Below are 14,653 nucleotides of genomic sequence, written 5' to 3'. Positions count from 1 at the left end.
TGTCTAACAAAGCCAGGCTTGTAAAAGCCCATTTGTTTCACACTCTAAAAGTGATACCAGGCATCACAGGCAGGGCCTGTGTCAGCTTAGGAGCATGAAGAATGAGGGTGCCCTTGGTAGCATCAGAGGACAGCTCTAGACTGCAGCAGGGGACAGGAATGGTCCTTAAATCTGCAAAACATGAAAAGGCAAAATCATTGCATTCCACTTTTTATACACATGAAGCTGCCAACAATATCACACCCTACTCACAGAAGATCGTGAAATTTTGCCTACCATATTTTTGCACTCAAGAGTTTCCTGGGATAAACAGATGTTTGGGACAGCAAACTTTTACAAAAGCAACTTTACACTGAGGGCATCCTGCTACCACCTGTGGTGTAGGAACCCAGAGTGCAGAGAATATTTCTCTGCACTCTGGGTTCCTACATGTGGGATAGTGAGGATTCTGCATGGATATCAAAGAGTGATCAGGAGATGCTACTTTTCTTTCTTGCTTTTTAGTGCCTGCTTATTTCAGTTGGAGTCTCACAAGTTCCTCGCCTTTTTCCCTACTTGCGCAAGAAAAAATCCCCAGCAACCTAATGATCATGAATATCTGTGAAAAAGCAAATTGTTTAGTGAGATGTTTCCCAGAAAAGACTTCATCAGCTGAAACTACATCTGTGGCAAAAATTCCCCACTATTTTGTGATCTCTCACTACCAGTATCCTGACCTCCTTCCCATGTATTTAAGAGAAGATATTTTGAAAGAAAATCAAATTATAAGGGAAACAAATTTTAACAGTGTTGCTTCTCATTCTATTACTGCTTTATTCTCCTCCCCAGAGCCTTGGTTTTTTACAGGATAATGCCCAATTACTATAACTGTAAGCAACATTAGCAATTTAAGGTGATCTCATGGGTCAGTTAGGAAGAGTCACTACCCCTTTCACATGACAGATCACCATCCACCACTGTAAGCAGCTACTGAGATCAGCAAAACCAAATTCCAGTGGTGCAGCATTACTCCAACTTGCACTGTAAATATTATCCTTTCTCTGGCTTTCTTCTGCACTCTAAAAATGTTCAGCAAAACTTGACTAGAACATCCTGAAGACAGCATGTTATCCTGTGTGTTACACAGAATTTAGCAGGCAGGATTTGGCTCTTGGATTAAGAGGCCAAGAATCAGGGCTGAGTTTGACTTCCCACTGCAGGTGGTGGAGATCCAGGTGAGACAACTGAGCCTAAGGTCAACTCACCTGAACAGACATTCAGTGTAAATCTCTGGGTGAGCTGAGTAACCTTCTAGACTGATTGTCCTGACTAGATGCTTGTGGGCTGTAACAGGAAACTAGACAGCTATTGCAGAGGTAGACATATTCTCTCCAGTTTTAATCTTCCACCTGAATCAACCTATTTCTTTCTTAAAAAAAAAAAAAAAAAAAAAAAAAAGAAAGAAAGAGGAATTCCATAATTCCATCACTCTAATTGATTATTTTACTATCATTCTTATAGCAGAAAGTCACAGATGCAGATCAATATACAGTACAGACAAAAAAAAGGACAATTTTAACTCAAAGAATCCATGTACAGCCATACAGCAGCTGTGAAGATCAACAGGAATCACAGAGATGCTGTTAATGTAGTCTCTCTGTTGATATCCTCACAAATAAGATGAGGAAACACGGTCTAAATGGATCTTCTGAGAGGTAACACCTAGAGTACCTACCAAGAGTAGCTACTAACACTGTCCAAGTGTGAGATTTCATCAGTTGAGGCCCTTCACATTTCCACTGATGACTGAGATGATGGAATAGAGAGGATGCCTACTGTATTTGCATGTGGTATTAAGCAGAAGGGGCTGCAAATATGAATTAGTATTCAAAGCAATCCAGACAAATTGAAGGCACTGCCTAAAGCAAACAGAAGGGAGACCTGAAAGATGCAGCAAGACAGGAAAGAATAATCAGCACTACAAATACAAACCTTCTCCAGGAGGAGATATGGGGATTATGGTGGGTCACAGCAGAGCAGAAGTCAACATTATGTTGTTAGGAGAAAGCGAAATGCAATACTAGGTGGCATGCTAAGGCACCTGAAGCAATCCTTCCACTTTATTCAGTGTTAGTGAAGCTTCAACCAGAGCAGTGGGATCACTTTTGACCTCAAGAAAGATGTTCACTAACTGGGGAAAATAAAGAGGAGAGAAATTCAAGTAATCAGAGGGCATGAAAACATTGCCTGTAAGAAAGAATTGAAGGAATTGGGCTGTACAGTCTAGAGAAGAGAAGGCTAAGGGAAAATCTGTTGAAAATATGAACATAAGCAGCCTCAGGGATTAAACTCATAGTATCCATAATGAAAAACACATTCTTACACAGAAGACATGGAAATAATTACAGTAGGTGGCTGTTAAGACACATCCTTAGGCACCTTTAAGAAGTTTAGAAAAATGTTTAGGTGTAGCCAATCCTACCTCCAGATGGTGCAGTGAATTAGATGATCTCCTCAGTTTCTTTCCATGCCCTGATGTGTAGCAGTGCATCGTGATCATTTTGTCACAATATCTTTCTCTTGGGTAAGCTCATGATGCATGACCTCCAAGGAGAGGGTTAAAACAATTGTGCCACTAAACTAAGCAGAGGAGGTCGAGGCTTGTGTCCTTGGTGCAGGGACTGCTGCAGAAAAATTACATCAAAATGACTCTGATTGGGAAGCAGAAAAAGAGAATCACTTTGCCACCACCGAAACTGAGAAAAAAAGACAGCAGAGCTACAATATTTAGAAAAAGTAAATATACTGTGAATTTGTTTCACACAGCAGGGTGGCCTCCAGAGGCCTGGCAACATTTGGCACATTAAAGTGTAGGCTCAGGTAGCCTATTTGTTCTGACTCTTCTTTTGCTAGAGAAAATCTAGCTTTAGCTTGCAGCTGTGAGCATGAGCTGTCAGTGCCTGCTGCAGGTGGCTGTAGACCTGAGACAGATTGAACCCATAGTGTTGAAGATGCCTCTACGTGTGCTTTTACCCCTTTTTTCCCCACTTTTTCTCTCCAGGAATGATGATTCTAAACAGCTATGCCACTGGTCTGAAGTACAGTGCCCAGACCATAAGAGGCTTAGGCTTTTTATCTGTGAAGATATATAGGCAAGGGGATAGCCAGAAAGCAGGGCGAAGGTGTTTTGAAACCCCAGAAATCAGTTCGAGAGAAAATATTTTGAGGGGAGAAGGTAGTGGTGAGCACAGGGAACTACAAAGCAAAAAAAAAAAAGCTGTAAATGCTAGTTCCATAGAGAACAGGCACATGGAGTTACTCTCCCAGGGCAGCCCTGTGGGGGTGACTGGAGTCTCTGCTAAAGGCAAAGAGCAAAGGTTAAGTGAAGATGTGGGGTGAACTCCAGTTTTTCGTTGGGGGAACCTTGCTCTGTGTGTGCCCCTGCTGAAACACTATATCTCTGAGATCCCAGTTCAGGAGGCTCCTGGACAGCTTCACTGACTTCTGGTTTTGCACTATCACCTTTGACTAACCCCTGCTGATTCCACAGGCTTAGAGATGGCATCCAGGATGAGTTGTTCTATCACCTTCCTGGGGATGAAGATGAAGCTGATGGGCCTGTAGTTTCTTGGATCCTCCTTGCTGCCCCTTTTGAAGACTGGTGTGATGGTGACTTTCCTCCAGAGATCAGGCACCTCTCCTGGGAGATCACCTTCCCTGACCTGTGGGCAGTGCTCCCTGTGCCAGGGGCAGGAGCAGAAATTTCCCCTGGCCAGGGCTGGAGCCTTCAGAATTCAGAATGAGATTATTTGGTGGCTAATAAGCAACACCACTATCAAGTGCATAGATGTTGGGGTCCCTCCCCTGCCGTGTAGCCCTGGGAGAGGGGCCCTGAGGGCACAGACACGGGGCTTCCCTGTCCCTGCTCAGCCTCGTTCCCATTGGTTGGTTTGTGTTCCCTGCGCGGGCAGAAGGACCCTTGGTCCCGTGACTGGAACAGTTCCTGGGCAGAGCCCCGGCCATGCGGCTGGAGAAATAAACATCTCTCTGAAACAGCTAGCAAGAATCTGTCTGTCCGTATATATTTCCTTTCCACGGGACTCCTGGTTTGATATATGCGTGTTGCAGTATCCCCACTGCAACAAATGGTGGAGATTTGAGAGCAGAACGATCCCCGATCCCTAAGCGACTGATTTGTGTGAGTAAACCCTGGAAACTTTGGATTCCTCCTCTTGGTTTTGCTTTGCTATTCCGTATCTAAACTATGGAGGAACCGTGGGAAGACTCTTGGCTCTCAGAGCCGCATATGGACATTTATCTTAAACTTAAAATGATTCTTGAACAACGATTTGTAAATTTTAGCTTGATTCAAGCTCAAAAAGAACTGAAACACTTCCTGGCATGGTTGTTTAAGAACTTTTTCTATGTTTCTTGGGATTTAATTCTTACCAAGGGCTTTTGGAAAACCGTTTGGACACAGTTAATACTGGAGTCAAAATATATGCCGATGGAAGAATATTTTCGTGAATATTATTTAGTTACCGAGACTGTTGAGCAATGTCAGCTGTGTCCTGGCGAAGGGAAGCCTGGCGCAGGGACCGTGCGGCCCAGGCCACGTGCACCGAGCGCTCTGAGAGCAGCAGCGAGGCAGTTCCCGCGCGCGGGCGGAGCCACGCGAGCCGCAGTGTCGGTGGCGGAGCAAGGAGCGGCGGGAGCGGCGGGACCCGGCGGTGCCCGCCCGGTCCTGTGCAGTGCGTGGTGGAGCGAGCCCCGGGAACGCCCGGCCGAGAGGGGCGGCACGCGGGCGGCGGCTGGCGGCGATGGCGGTGGAACGGAGCCGCGCCCAGCCGAGACGCGCGCTGGAGCGGGGCGCGGGGGAGTCATCGCTCGGGGGCCCGGCCGAGATGTGGGTGCAGCGCCCGACATCGGCAGCAAAGCTGCGACCAGAGGAGGTGACGCACGGAGAACTGAGCGGTGCGGCCCGGCCCGGCCCGCACGGCCCCGAACGCGACCCCGGGAAGAGCGCGCAGGCACCAGCAGCCCCGACAATTCCAACACGGGAGCGACCGAAGGAGAGAGCAAAGACGCAGCGAGACAGAAAACAGCAGCCACTCGGAAAAAGGAAAAGATCATAGCAACTAAGACCTTAGGGATAGTAAAATGGTATAATGTTAAGCAAAATTATGGTTTTATAACAAGGTGTGACAACCAGCAAGACATATTCGTGCATAGAACTGCTATTAAAAAGAATAACCCTGAAAAATGCATCCCAAGCTTGGGAGATGGAGAGGTGGTGGAATTTAATATTGTACTAGGGAGAAAAGGGTTACAAGCATCGCAGGTCACTGGGCCTGATGGTGTTCCTGTAAAAGGCAGTATATATGCAAAAAATCGTAGTCATGTTAGACAGTATCTCCATTGTAAGCCCCCCCTACAGTTTCCCTTTCCTAATCCCACCTTTCCCTTTTACCCTATGTCCTATTACCCCCAGTGTATTCCCAATCCGTTTTTTCATCCATGGTTTCCCTCACAAAACCATGCTTTTGCCAATTGTTTCCCCAAAAATCCCTTTCCAATGCCGAGTGGGGGATGAAAAGGGGGAGGGAAGAAGTTAAACCCTCTCCTGCCTCAGTTTCCCCACAAAGCATGCTCAGAGAATTCTGTCTCCCTTCTGTCAGCCCTAAGATGTTCCAGAGAATCTGTTTGGACATTTAAAGACTCAGGAGGGTGGCTTGTTTTGTTTTGAAACTGTTCTTGTTATGTTTATCCAGTTGTTTTCATTCTCCTTTTATTAAAATAAAACGGGTGAGGTGTTGGGGTCCCTCCCCTGCCGTGTAGCCCTGGGAGAGGGGCCCTGAGGGCACAGACACGGGGTTTCCCTGCCCCTGCTCAGCCTCGTTCCCATTGGTTGGTTTGTGTTCCCTGCGCGGGCAGAAGGACCCTCGGTCCCGTGACTGGAACAGTTCCTGGGCAGAGCCCCGGCCATGCGGCTGGAGAAATAAACATGTCTCTGAAACAGCTAGCAAGAATCTGTCTGTCCGTATATATTTCCTTTCCACGGGACTCCTGGTTTGATATATGCGTGTTGCAGTATCCCCACTGCAACACATAGATATTATTTAAGATGCACTTTACAGTTGGTGGAATGATGAAGGCAGGCTATAAGTGTTGGAAACTATCTTTTTAGAAATTACACAGTTCCTGTCCATTACAGCATATTAACACTTGGGCTTGATGATCATAAGAGGTCTTTTCCAACCTAAATGAGTCTATGATTGTCTAACCTTGGTCATTTGGGGAAGAATTATTATGAATGCATAATGCCATCTTAAAATATAAACCTCAGAAACAGGTTCCAATGTCCCCAAGTTTAAGAAGGTCCTCAAATCCAAAAGTGAGTGCCCTGGCCACATAAGATTTACTGCTTGCCTGCAAGATTATCAAGAGGATAGAGGATAGAGGAACAGTGCCCTGGGTCTGTGAAACCATGGAATGGTTTGGGCTGGAAGGGACCTTAAGGTTCCATCTCCCTGCACTTGGCATTATTAGAGCACGTCCTATTCACATGTGACATGCCTGTTTCTGCAGTTGTTGGTCAACTTTCCTCTGGAGCTCAGGACACCTTGTATAGGCTGTTTTCAACAATACATTTCAGAGGGGAGGGAAGACATATCGTAGCCATTCCCAATGAAGAAATCAATCAACATTGAACAGCTGTCGTGACAATATTCCATGTCTGGATCAATTAAATGTCACCACCTGCTCCTCTACAATACCTGTGCCATTATCTGTCCTCCTGTCACCATAAAATCTTTCATGTCAGCTTTACCCACATCACTCTGTGTGCTGTTCACTGCCAAAGTCTTGTACATCTGCCACCTCTTCCTCAGGCACAGCAAACCACTGTGGATGTAGGCACAGCAAACCACTCTACTGTGGATGTAGGCACAGCAGCACTGCCATATCACCACTAGAGGAGGGAAAAAAAAAAGTCACAATCCAGTTTAGAAGGCACGGTCACTGTTCACAAAGAATTGCACAAAGGGAAACCAGCTATGGAAAATTCCAGACAATAACCTGGGAGAGAAAAGTCAGCCTTTTAGGCAGAACAGAGTTCCCTGGAAGGAGTCTGTTGTGGTTTAAGGCATGGCCCTCCACCAACACAGAGCTCATATGAAGCCTGCATGGGTTTAAAGGTCAATTTATCACTGACTTTTTGATCAACCTGAGCAAATACAGGCACTACTGGCCAGCCCACCAGATTTCAGAGGTGCTGAACCTAGAAGAGGGTTTTATGCACAGTGCTCTCCAGGAGCTGTGGTAACCCATGCTGTGCAACACCTGGTTCAAGGGGAAAGCTGTACCTGCTTCTCAAGGGAATGATGCTTTATAATGCAGTAAAAGCCAGTGTTCATGAGGATATGGCTACTGAGAGCCAGTCTAAAAGATACAGGCACATCAAAGAATCTCATTTCAGAATACATTCCTTCATTAAGCAGGGCTCGTGGTTATATAATGTACAATCCCAGAGCCTCATATGAAAATGTCAGGATTTTTTTCAGAAATACAAAATACCACATATATTTGCTAATTAATAATATGGTGTTTATTTTGCTTATGTCTACTATTTTCATTGGCCAGTCAATCCCAGATGAAATGCTGACTTTTCTAATGAACTCAGGGTATTTGAAATCACTAACCAATATTCAAAAGGCCAGTTCTTTCTGGTGTTGTCTATACACATTCTCCAAGTATGAAAGTATGCAAATATACTTGGTTTATTAAAATCTTACCTCAGTGCTAAGGCATTTATGACTGTGAATTCAGAAGACTTGACTGCCAGAACTGCTTCAATTGCTTCACTTGACTGACATAGCTTAAAAGTCATATTTAATTGTCAAAAGAATTACCAGATGAGATATTTCTTGTACCTTTGTCCAGGTATTTCTGAACAGGTACCAGTTCCAGAAACCGTGTGACTTAGACAAATATCTGTGTGCTTGCACAGGTTAAGGTTCTCTTCTTTTAAAATCATGCCTGAAAAGCAAAACAGTTTTTTTCACACCCAATTGTTTTAGAAGAGCAACAAAAACCATAACAGAGGCTTTCAGAAAGCAGTCCCTGACACCAGCAGGAATTACTCCACTTACTCTTTACAGTCACCAGAACAAGACTGCAAAATACATCAGTGATCAGCAATAAGCCAAGCAAAAATATGTGGCAGAAGCTGCAGACAAACCAGCCCCTCACACCACAGTCTGCAAGACTAAAAAACATCCAAACAATGAAACTTATTTTGTGGCCTATCTGCAAACTGGTGGAAACAGAGCGGATGAATCACCCCACAGCTGAACAAGCCACAAGTACAAGAGCAGTAAGGAGTGTTACTGTTCCCAGAAAGATGCCATAGCAGTTTTCCCAGCCACTGAGCTTATGCTGCAGACCCGTACAGGGAATGAGAGTAAAGACTGAAGGAGTTCAGGCTCACACAACAAAGGAAGAGAATGCCAATAATGTGGAACCAGAAGTAAACAATGCAAACCAAGACAGACCAAAAGGATGTAAGGGAAGCAGGCAAGACTTCAAAAAGAGTACAGACTCAAATCAGTGCATGGTCTGATCCCAGGGCATCATTTGGAGTTTTGATGGAACATTAGACAACGCTCTCAGGCACATGGTGGGATTCTTGGGGCTGTTTTTTGCAGGGCCAGGAGTCGGACTTTGATGATTCTTGTAGGTCCCTTCCAACTCAGGATATTCTATGATTCTAAGACTTAAAATAAAATGGTGTCTGAAAGTGGATGGAAATAGCCCTTCAGAGTACCCTCCTGCCAAGTGCCTGTACACAAAGATTTACAAATACCTGACACATGCCTGTAAGGTATCAACCATTCCCCAGACAGGCATGAGGGAAAGCAATGGCCACTGCATGCAGAAAGGAGTCAAAGTGAAAAGTCAAATCAGAGTCAAATCAGAAAAGTGAACACAGTGGCTCAGGACCAAGATTTTAATCCCAACAGAGGAAATACAGAACACTCACCTTGATTTTTTTTCCGTCTGCTATTAAATGACAATTGCCAGAAGATGGAGGATCCCTGCAGTCCTTCTCCCAAGCCTGCAGACAGTAGGGTCAGGTATTTGAACATGACAAGCTTCTGTGCTCACACCGCAACCTACACAGTTAAAATTATAGATTCTAGGTGATATTCTGATTCAAGGATCTAGTCCATGAAGATAGAGCCAGGACCACATGAGGTCTTTAGGTAAAATAGTCAAAGTTGACCTCAGCCCTGATAATTCCATTCAATGCAGTCACCAGCAACAAGAAACTAGATCTCCTTGAGCTGAGGAATGGGACCAAACAAGGACCCCTGATGCTGTCTGGCTGCTTGATCACATCTGTAAAGTAGCAGCACTTTAAAATATCCTGTTTTGTACTGATCTTCTCTAAAATCTACTATTTGTAAAATACAAGCCACAGTAACACTACCTACTTGCTGTCTATCTCATGAAACCAAAATTCTGATCATGAGAAAGGTGAGAGTAGATTGAATAATATTTTTATCTGAAAACTATTGTTCAGTGTCTGCATGTGACAGTAGTTAAAATTCTGATGTATCTAAACTCATTTTTAATTTATTGAAATTAGAAGATTGGCTTCAACAGGAGATCTGTAAACAAAAAATGGGTACCGCAGCCTCATTTTGCAGAAAACAGACTTATGTGTAATCCTAGCTGCCCAATACAGAAGTGCTAATATAAACAAAACACCATTGCAAGTTAAGCTTATCAAAATAACCAAGCACTTCAAAAGGAGACACTTATAAAATGGAAGACAATAAGCAAAGATAGCCCTATATACCTTGAGAAACAAAAAATAGCATGAATATGAAAAGCCCTTCTTATTGTCAGATCCAGACTCAATGAATTTTAAACTATTGTACATCTAGTAAGTGGATACATATGCATTTTTTAATTGTTTCAAAGAGGTTTGTGTTTATGGAAATGGGTTAAAGGGAGAGGAACACAAGGAAAAAATTGATGAGGAGCTGGACTTTGGAATTTATAGGGTAATTAAAGATTTTGGAGAAAGTTTAGTCTTCAAAAGAACGAAAACAGTATATAGAATAGAAAGGAAAAATAACATGGGCATGGAAAATCTAATCCAAGCCTCAGAGAATGAGATCAAGTCCTGACCTCAGAAGATTTAGCACAGAAAGATTTGGATTAAAATCAGCACTTGGCAATGCTGGGATTTTGAGTGTTCAGAAAACACAGAGAGCAAAGGGCAATTATAAGATTAAAAACTTGATTCTGGTCCAGCACACAGCTCATGTTCTTTGTGCCTGTGGGTGCTTAAAATCTGTGCAATGATGTTAAAAATGTGCAAGGCCCCAGCCTTCCCATGCTAAAGGGTTCTTCATGCCCACCCCAAAGGTATCAGCTTTGTTCCAGGGCACTGAGGGGCACTGAGGATGAGCAGGACAACACAGGCCTTTGCAAGGTAGACCCAACCTTCCTGGAGGAGCAAGGAGCCAAGTCATATTAAACTCACAACCTCCTGCTGCTTCTTAGCAGCAAAGACGAGATCCTGTGGTCAGTACAAAATAAACCCAGTGGTAAGTTTCCAGGGAAGTTTTGTGTTGATTTGTCCTTTTCTCCCAGGCTAGAAGTATTAGTTAGCACTTCTGTCAGCTTCACTGGAGAACAGTATGAACAGCTCTTTCCTCCCCAAGCACATACCTGGAGGGGGACTGAGTTCACTAGTTCTAATCATCTGAAAGTTTATTTAGTCCAAGTCAATCAAGTGTCCTTTGAGACAGCCAGGAATCCCAGGAGGAAACTTGTCTTGCCTGTCTTGATCAACTACTCTAGTAAAGTATAAATCAGTCTCCAGAACTACCTGTCCCTCCCATGGCCCAGAGAAGGGATCTTGTGAGACAGTGCAGATGAGCAGCATAAGATGAAATTAATCCCACCTGTAACAACCATAACCTCTTAACTTTCTCTTCTTTAAATTTAGATTTTTTTTTCACTAGCAAGCATATTTCTGAATCTATTAATGATGTTCAGGGCTTTTCACTGAAGCCATCTCAATTTATACAGGGCCATCTTGGACTGTGGAAGTGTGCAGGGAACAACATCCCCCCAGGAGTCACAGCAGCATTACCATGTACACACATAGTAATACCTAATACATGCACAATAACCCCCTTATCAATACGTGAGAGCCTGTGTCCTGTTGTTCGTTACTTTAATTATTTCCCAAGCTTGCACTGGAGGAGCTTCTGGAATATCTTCCTGGATACTTTTTCCTTCAGGATAGCATGAGGTTTGCTTCTGATGATGGGCTGTTTCACCACAGGAATGAGGCAGAAGAAACACGGGGGAAAAGATAATGAGGAACCAGAGGAATGCAAACCTAGGAGCTTCTTTTGACTCCAAGAAAGGTGAAATAAATCAGCAATGAATTAATAATGAAGGCTGGTAGTGGACAGACTGGAAGGGGGCTATCTTTCAAGTGACAGATGGAAACAGTGTGCTGCGACTTCCATAGATGCAAAGCAGCAGGACCATCATGATCAAGAGAAAATAAAATGTCACCAGCCATTATTCACAAGAAAACATTTGGCATGAGTGAGAGGCATAACTTGTCTCTTCAGGAACTCTTCAAATTAGGTTAGACTTTTTTGTTAAAGAGGTGCAAGTGTTTTATTTCCTCATGTGTTCTGTGGTATGCAAGTGAATTTGCACAGGACACTGTCTGGTTAGAGGTAGGAGATGGAATTTCACTGCTCTCATCTGCTTTGCATCTTTAGCTTTTGCTCATCTAGTTCAAGTGAAAAAAACTGAGCTCAAATAGACTCTAAACAAGGGTCAGTAAAAAAATAGGCATTACATAGCAAAGACTGTTGGTTTTCAGTTCAGAATATGTCTTCTGGTCACTATTAAAAAACACTGATTATTTTTGAGCAACACACTTTGATTAAGTCTGTCCTTAAGTCTGTCTTTTCCTGAAGCAGCAATATGGTACCTACTAAGCTACTTGAACTTTTCTAACTGCTTTACATCCACATAAAACCTTGCTTTGCATTCTGTCATTATCCTTGCCTGTATGGGACCTGTGGATCCATCCCCTAGGAATTCTGCCTGGCAGGAACCAGCATTGACTGTGCATGAATGCGAAGTATCTTTAGAAATTGGCATAAGTCCACAAAACAGATGCCATTGTGGTGCCAGGCACCTCTGGATGCAGGTATTCATGCTAATAACAATAGCAAACACCACCACAAACCTGAAAGTGGATTTCTTTTGGAGGAAAATTTTGCAAAAAAAGAGAAGCAATAGGAAATTGGATCAGCCTGAGCTGTAGCTAATTGTCAGAAAGAGATTAGCATAGTGCAAGGATGAGCTTGACATCGGGGAATTAATTTATGTTAGTTTAAGGGTTTTTCCCTGCTTTTTCTTCGTTGGTTATTAGTAAGTATGCATATATTTGCATGATTACCATCATTGTTTTTAATCCTTCCATCAGCATGGTGGTTACACCAGTCACAGATTTGTAAAAGTGGGCTCATTAGGACAAATAGATGGAAAAGAAACTAGAGACTATAAAGTAAGATAGCTGGAATTGTTTGAGACATCACATCAGTTTTCTTCCACTCCTACTTGGGGTTTCATCACACAAACAGTCTTGATGAATGGCTTCTCTGTGAGACCGAATGAGGAGACATGTGACTGACTCCTTGCTGTGTTAGAGCCTACATGGCCTCTCTCCACTGAATGGGAGAGTGCCTCTATACCCTTTAGACCAGGAAAACCCTTAAGTCCAAATAGACAGATAAAAAAAAGAAAGTTGTTTTTTTTTTTTTCTAAAAGCTTGTGCACTTAAATGGTTATGACATCAGTAGGGACCTAATTTTGGGTGCTGCTCCTGCCTGGGGGTGGGACAGGCCTGGGCTGTTACCCTCCCTTGGGGGTCCCCATGATCCTTGCCCCCATCCCAGGCAGTTGCTGGCCTGGCTGCACCGTGGCACTCAGACCCTTGTTCTGTTCTTGTGCTGTGGCTCTGTGTGTGCTCAGAATGTGAATGTTTACATTCACTCATCACTTCTAGTAACAGGCCTAATGTTGTACATTTTACATTTAGTGATCAGTCCTACTTTGAATGCAATCTGATTGATAAAATATTCAATTTTTGCTTATTAGCTCTTGATAAATGTCAGACTGTGTATGTTGGATTAAAACTCTTGGCTATTAGCATTTTGCCTCTCCAGTTAACACTCACTGCTAATGAAGATACGTTTCAGTCATGGCTAATGCCACTGTAGAGTGCAGGGACAGACTAGACAACCTGCTGAGACACCTTGCAGCAGTTTTCCCCTAGTGGAAAGCCTGGCATGCAGCTTATGCTCCTTTCATCATGCAGTATTTCAAAAGCACTGAAGTGCTTTCACAGTTTCTGCACTGATGACAGGAGAGAAATTTTAAACGGTGTAAAATATATGTTTAAAAATGTATTTAAACCTGCGTGTCTTCTGCAACATCAGTATTCAGCAAGCACAAAGGTACTAGCAGGAGAACAGCATGGCCTGGTCGCAGATTAGGGAGGTGTCAAGCCAAGTTCACTCCTCCTTCGAGGGATTCTCCACAAGGGATGAAGTGCAAGCACTAGATTTACTGGGTGCCTGAAAGCACCAAGGCTCAGGGCATGCTCAGGGTCTGTCAGGACAGCGCTGGAAAAGGGTGGGAGGAGAATGAACACCCAGGGGTCAGTGACAGGGAGCCGGTACAGTGGGAGTTTGCATCCAGACCCAGGAACTGAGAAAGATTCCTGGCTTCAACCACATCCCTGCACCTGAAGCAGGTGCTAATAGAGTCTTCAGGTGACAGAGATTCCATTCTGATGCTTTGACTAAAGGTGATGTCAAAACCTATTCCTTGCCAGCAGGAAATTTCAGAGATGTGAACCAGTCTCTTTCTAAAGAAGAGACTTTCCCCCCGAACATGCTAAGGAACAACTGTAACATATAAAAAACAATGAATAACTGTTTTTTTAAATGCACTACTATTTAAAGAGTAGAAAATGAGAGGATGTGTAATTTAAAATGCTGTACTGTGCTTTTACCAGGTACTGACCAGACAGTGATGAATCATGTGCCTAAATTCTACTTCTTACAGTTTGTAAATGTGGAGATCTTTGGCTTTGACCCCTATTCCATCAACTTTCCACTAAGTCCTCAAAATTTAGTCCATGGCTGTCAGTACATTTCCTACCAGACAGCATAGCTATTATGCCATTTCATTGTCACAGTGTCAGAAAGCCTAAGAAAATTTATGAAAACAATATATTTTGTCTCAGACAAGTTCTAGTCTGAGGCGAGAAAATGCGGAGGCTCTCAGACGCTGTGTTTTCACTGAAAGTTTGCTTTGCTTTTAACATCATGCATTCAAAGAATAATGCACCAAAATCCAGGCAGAACACACTTTACCTGTTTAATTAGTTAGAACTACATGGGATGAGAGAAGTTATGGCACCATAAAAATCAGAAACTGAATCCTAATGTGATTAGATATGAGATTTCCAGGAAAAAAAATCATCTTTATGCCATCAAAGAGGCTTTATTAGGATTATGTACACCATTCTGCTCATACCTGTTGAAGACAGATACTT

Source organism: Corvus hawaiiensis, chromosome 2, assembly GCF_020740725.1.
Source record: "Corvus hawaiiensis isolate bCorHaw1 chromosome 2, bCorHaw1.pri.cur, whole genome shotgun sequence".
Classification (NCBI taxonomy): Eukaryota; Metazoa; Chordata; class Aves; order Passeriformes; family Corvidae; genus Corvus; species Corvus hawaiiensis.
The sequence above is the reverse complement of the archived record's forward strand: the minus strand, read 5'-3'. Positions refer to the sequence as shown.